Source organism: Gymnoscopelus braueri (genome assembly GCF_963280865.1).
Source record: "Gymnoscopelus braueri genome assembly, contig: SUPER_20_unloc_1, whole genome shotgun sequence".
Taxonomy (NCBI): Eukaryota; Metazoa; Chordata; class Actinopteri; order Myctophiformes; family Myctophidae; genus Gymnoscopelus; species Gymnoscopelus braueri.
In genome coordinates, this window is record NW_027660990.1 from 2735121 (window position 1) to 2741777 (window position 6657).

The window sequence follows — 6657 nt, forward strand, 5'->3', positions numbered from 1 at the left end:
GAGAAGTTTTGATTAATTCTACAGTTTCACATACAGTACAAACGTGGGCTACAAAAAACTAAACATATCCGTGGTTTATTGTCTGGCATTCATAATTATTTATGTAATTTACTAGCCTAGTTAAACCCTCTAATACACGTATGACACTCCCAGAATAGTGATGCTAGGGTTCCTGTGGGTAGATGGGTAGCCTTAAGGTGTAGAGACAATACTTAAACCACTGAAATTCTTGTAACTTTCTTAAATGCTTCTTTAAAAGGTAAATAAATTGCAACTTACTTTAACATGTTCATGTTAGCAATAAGAGTACCATGTTCTTTTGCCGACGCTTCCTTGTAGAAAATCTTATGATGGATCTGAAATGACATATTTTTTCAATTAGAGTTACCGTTTCAACTTACTATGGTATTACCTGTACACCAACTGTAGTAAAGAGTTCTGTATGTCCATTCCTAGAAAGATGCTATTTACTACAGTTGCGGTGCAGGTTTTTTCCTTTAGTGAGGACAATATAGTTTGAATAATAAAACACACTATATTGTTTTGCACCATAAAGTAGTTAGATCATTTATTTAAAATGTTTATAATATATAGATATATGTGTTACCATTTATCACAATACAGTTAAAATAACTTATCCTCTCTTTAATGACACTCACTTCAAAGATATTTCTAATGGCATGCCAGTCTTCAAACTTGAAGTGCATGCCCTCCAGTCTTTTCTCCGGGGTCTCTCCCTGGTTGAAGGCCCACTGGATATTTCGGGAGTTTGCCTCACTCAGCCGGTCACCGCCGAAGAACACTGGAGACAACCCTCCCGGTTGTTTTGGCACATACCTAAAGAGAATACACAAAAACGAGGGCTCAAAACTTAATCAACGGTCATTCCCCGCTTCCCCAAAAGTGACAGTGGAGGCTGATTACATACTTACTTGTTCTGAAGTTGGAACAGTACATCAGTCAAATCCGCAGTTATATTTTCATTTTTGAAAATAAGACCCAAGGGTTACTGTGAACAAAGACAGACAGACAGACATTTTAGTCTTATAAGCATGCTAGTGGATTATACATAATATGAAGGCATATATGACATACATGTAGGTCACAGTACTTACATCTGTGGAGCGCTGTGCCATTTCATCAGAGTACTGGTGTGGTATGTGATGCACTACGACCTTTTCCAAAGGCTTGAAAGCAGCCAGGTGACGGGTGAGCATTCGACTCCCAATGACAATGAACTCATTCCGCATGTGTTCTTGCGTTTGGATTGAGGGGAGAGAGTTACCAACATCGTATTGAAGGAGGTCTTGGATTGGTCTTCTATTGCTCAGCTGATATATGGGGATTCTGTCTCGTACAGCAATGTGGTGGATCCAGTGCATAGAGAGGTTGCTTTTTTGTAAGGACTGATGATGTGTTCTTATAAAAAAGTCCAAGTTATCGAAAATAATATAATAGGTTGGTGGGGGCTGACAGTCACCATCATTTCTTCGTTAGTGAGGTCACTGAATGGTAAAACAGCTTCACCACCGTCAAGCGTGCTTAGTGTCTCTTCGCCACCCTCATTCGAGTCTGTTGGATAAATACAACAACCATTTAGAAAATTTTACTTTTTAGTTCTTTTTCAATTTAACCTTAAAATAAACAGATGTGAAAACTGAAATCTCACCCAAAATGTTAAGCTCTTCCATGCTTTCATTGAGGTTGTCCAGCTCCTGCTCCATCTCTGGCACAGAGCCCGACTCCGAGTCCTTTTCTTCAACATCATCTGCTACCGGCTGCTTCAGGTACTCCTCATTTTCCAGCTTCAAGCCTTGAACAGCCTCTCCACATGTGTGAGCCAACTCCTTTAGCTTCCCTACATTATTATTGTGAGTTGTTGTGATGGCCATTTTGGACAGCCTTTCAAAGACAGCCTTCATTGCCCCGCCATACTGTAGTATGCAGTCTATATAATATGCAAAGGCTGACATGCGGGGCTCTCTTCCTCTCAAAGCTATAGCGGCTGCAGCACAAGTGGCAGGCACAAAATCTTTGGTGATAGTGGACACTATGGAGAGCAAGAATGGCGATAGACGTCTGAGATCTGACTCTAAGTGTTCAAAAGTAAAATACTTCAGATCCCCAGGTGCTGACCTCCACAGCATGCAACCATTGTCACGGTTACAGAGGGTTTTGCATTCACTCTCAATCACATCCAGAATCTTTATCTTGACCTCTTCTGCTAGGTCCTTGTGCTTCAGAATTTTGGCTGCAGCCGTCTTCCAGTTCTGATTGGTGATGTTGGTCACAATCCCAGCCTCTTCTGGCTGGCTGACCTTGGCAACAGTTTTGGAGGGGAATTTGGTGATCACCTGAAACATAAATGAAATATTCCATCAGTCATCATCCCTGTATCACTAAGTCCACTGCCCTTATTCCCTTTAAAATTAACATCAAAGCAGTCTCAAGTCACTGCCCAACCCCCATCTGAATCCGGACCAAGGGAAACACCAATCCCCCCCCCCCCCAATCCCTCACACCTCTCCCGTCCTTTTCTATTATGCTTTAACTGTTCCTACCTAAATCTGCTGTATTTAGAATTTACTGTGGAGTTGTTTGCATAAAGTTTGGTGGCAGCTACTTTAAAAATGCTGTTGGTGTATACATATATTATACCAAGATGAAATGCATGTGTACATACACTGATGTTTTCTTTCTTTTGATCTGTTTTGCACTCACTCCTTTTAAATATTTGTATTATTGTTATTATCTATGCGGCTGCATTGTCTGAAGAAAGCCAAACAAATGTGTTTACTCTTATGTACATGTACACAAGATGTAACAATGAAGCACAACCTTGATCTCTGTACAAGATGAAAGACACAGCAAAAGCCTAGGTACTATGTGTTGGTTGGGCACTGTAATAACATGGTTCTCTTTGTTATTTTCTATGCAACTCCTAGGGTAAGCAAAATGTAGACAATAACAAAGAATAATAGAAAAGTGCATTAGTATTTGCTGGTCAAGGGGCAGCTTGTTCATTTAGGCAAAATAGATAAATAATTACAAGCTTAAATATGAACATTGTGCCTGTTAGCCTAACAATGCGATATATTCTCAAATTATAATTATTTCACGTTTATGAAGTAAGAATATCATTGTTTAACGCTACTTTAAAAGAATCTTACCTTAGTAATACTTCGCCGTGCGGAGGTTGTTGTGGTACGAGCAGGACTTGGCAGATGTTGACCTATTTTTTTCAAAGTCCTTGGCGTTTTTGATGGTGTCACTCGGGCCCTTTTATCAGAAGATGATGACCCATGGCTAGATGGTGTTGTGGAGGCGGAGGTGGCCAACGTTGCTAGATTAAAACCATGGCTAGATGTTGATGGTGTTGGAGAGGCGGAGGTGGTGGACGAAACTCCTAGATTCAAACCGTGGATAGATGTTGATGGTATTGGAGAGGCGGAGGTGCTGGACGAAACTGCTAGTTCCAAACCGTGGCTAGATGTTGATGCCTTGGCGGCCGACGCTGCTGGATTCGAACCAGATACTTTTTCGTCCTCTTCCCATTTTCTGAAAGCCGGCAATGCAGTTTCTAACCTCTTTACTAAGGTATCACACTTAACACAGGAGCGGGAGCATTTGTCCCGACAGTCAGACAGAGGCAAGCCTAAATCGCGAAGTCGCACAAAAATATTTTTGTCCTTCTCCGTCTTTTTTCTATCAAATATTAGTTTAGAGTAATGAATTTGTCCACTTTCATTTAGTAAACGATGATTGCAAACGCGACAATAATCATTCACATCATCCATTTCTCTCTCTTTCTCTGTTGTTCTTCAATAAGTGTTTACATGCCGAGTCCAGACAAAGTTAACTATGTTCTGCTCTTTATTAACATTTTCACTACCGGCGCTTGTGCGTGACGTAGCAGGCTGTGCGGCTCTGATTGGCTGTAGGTCTAACCAATAGCGTCCATAGTCAGTCTTTTGAACCCGCCCCTTGGAAAAAAAACGTCCTCATAGAATCGCCAGACTCATATCCACGCAGCGATATAGTCTGTCAACGGCAGGCTACAACAGACATAGGACAGTAGGTAAAAGATCATTCATATTTGAACTCGTGTCACTATTATTACTTTAACTTTAGCACTGACTTGTGTTTCTATTCAGAAAGTGCTACTTGTTGGGGTTGTTTTAATTGACTCATGCACATAAGAACTATGCCTTGACAGAAACACAGATTACCTCAAATGGAGGCAGAGAAGTGCATCTCTTTGGGGTGCCTTTTTTCTGTATGGTCATCTTTTATCCTTTGTCAAATTTTTTTTTTTCATCAACAAAATGTTGTAAATATGTTTTGGAAAGCTTTACCGCTTTACCTGCATGTTATGGCCCATGGCCATTATTGGACACACTTTTTCTGTAGTGTGACCAATAAAACAAATAAAAACATGCCAAATTAAACTTCATGGGGTTAACAGGGCCACCAGTCTTTCAAGGTCAGGCTGAGTCGGTAGTATAATACTCCAACACTTGGGCCTGTAATCTGCGTTGCAAATACAGGTCACTCTTATTACTTTAAAGTTAACACTGTCCGGTTTTAATTGACTAGTACACACAACAACAAAAAAACCTTGATGGAAAGGAACTCACATTAACTCATTCATGTTACATTCTGTCACTATTACTACTTTAACATTAGCACTGACTTGTCCTTATGCTTATCTCAGTAAGTGCTACTTGTTGGGGTAGTTGATTGATGTACATAAGAACTCTGCCTTGATGGATGACCTCAAATGGTGGCAGTGGTGCAGTTTACATTAGTAAGTGCATCTCTTTCTGTTTGCCTTGGTTCTGTAGGGTCGTCTTTTATCCTTTGTCAAAATTATTACTTTAACTTTAGTACTGACTTGTCCTTTAAATTAAGTAAGTGCTACTTGTTGGGGTAGTTTTAAATGACTAGTGCACATCACACAAACTCAACCATGGTGGAAAGAAACTCACATTAACTTATGCAGGTTACTTTATGTCACTGTTTATACTTTAGCACAGGTTTGTTTTTCTATCCAGTAAGTGCTACTTGTTGGGGTAGTTTGAATTGATTAGTGCACATTACAAGAACTCTGCTTGGAAACAAACTCAGATATTTTAATTTGAGTTGAAAAATAAAGAGACTGATCAAATGCAAATGATTATTCATGTTTGATGTCATGGTGGGCAGTGTGTCAAGTACCAATGAATGGGACATGTGGTACTCTTTGTTTAGACCACTGAAACTACTGCAACGACCCTGGACAGGATTGGACTGATCACATTCCCTATTTAAGGTGTTCGATTTGTGGCAGTCACTGCAAACCTACTAGCTGAAGGAGGGCAACAGACATAGGACAGTAGGTAAGAGATCATTCATATTTGAACTTGTGTCACTATTATTACTTTAACTTTAGCACTGACTTGTGTTTCTATTCAGTAATTGCTACTTGTTGGGGTAGTATTAATTGACTCATGCACATAAGAACTATGCCTTGACAGAAACACAGAATACCTCAAATGGAGGCAGTGGAGTGCATCTATTTGGGGTGCCTTGTTTCTGTATGGTCATCTTTTATCCTTTGTCAAATCAACAAAACATTGTAAATATGTTTTGGAAAGTGCTTTACCTGCATGTTATGGCCCATGGCCATTATTGGCACACTTTTTCTGTAGTGTGGGCAATAAAAAACATGCCAAATTAAACTTCATGGAGTTAACAGGGCCACCAGTCTTTCAAGGTCAGGCTGAGTCGGTAGTATAATACTCCACCAATTGTGCCTGTAATCTGCGTTGCAAATACAGGTCACTCTTATTACTTTAAAGTTAACACTGACCGGTTATAATTGACTAGTACACACAACAAAAACACAACCTTGATGGAAAGGAACCCACATTAACTCATTCATGTTACATTCTGTCACTATTACTACTGACTTTCCTTTTGCTTATCTCAGTAAGTGCTTCTTGTTGGTTGCGTGGCGCTGTTCCGACGCCCCGCGGGTCCGACAGCCGGAATCTGGGCTCAAAACGGCTGAAAAAAGAGCAGATCCACAAGCCTGTAAAAGGCTGTTGTCTTGGGGCGCAATACTGCCGGCGTCCACAAGGCGGCGCCGTCCCCGGTCCCTGGTCCCCATCGGGGGTCCATGGACCACCTCCTACCCAGGGACGGTGGCTCCCGGGGCGGGTAGAGCGGGCGAGTGTGCACCCGGCACTGTGTTGTGAGGGACTGGGCTCCCTGGCCCCTGGCCTGTGTGGAAGGGAGAGCCAGGGAGAAGGGCCGACTGGTGCCATCTCGTAGGTAGGGACCATGCCCAGGAAGAGGCCTCGTCCTGGGGCAGCGATGGGCCACGGAGCGCCCAAAATCCTGGTTCTCAAAAAAAATTCGAAAATGTTTCTAAGTCCAGGAGCCCCTGGAGGAGGTGGGCCCCTGCCTTCCTGCCTCAAGGAATTTTCCTGGAGGTGCCTGAAAGGCCGACCCGTGCCATCGGGTAGTTATGCCCAGCACGGAGGCACCTGCCTGGGGCCGAGACGGCGACACGGACCGCCCAAAATCCTGGTTCTCCCAAAAAAAAAAAATCGAAAATGTTTCTAAGTGTCTGCATGGGCTCCAGAGGTCCCCAGGGACCCCCTGGAGGACCCC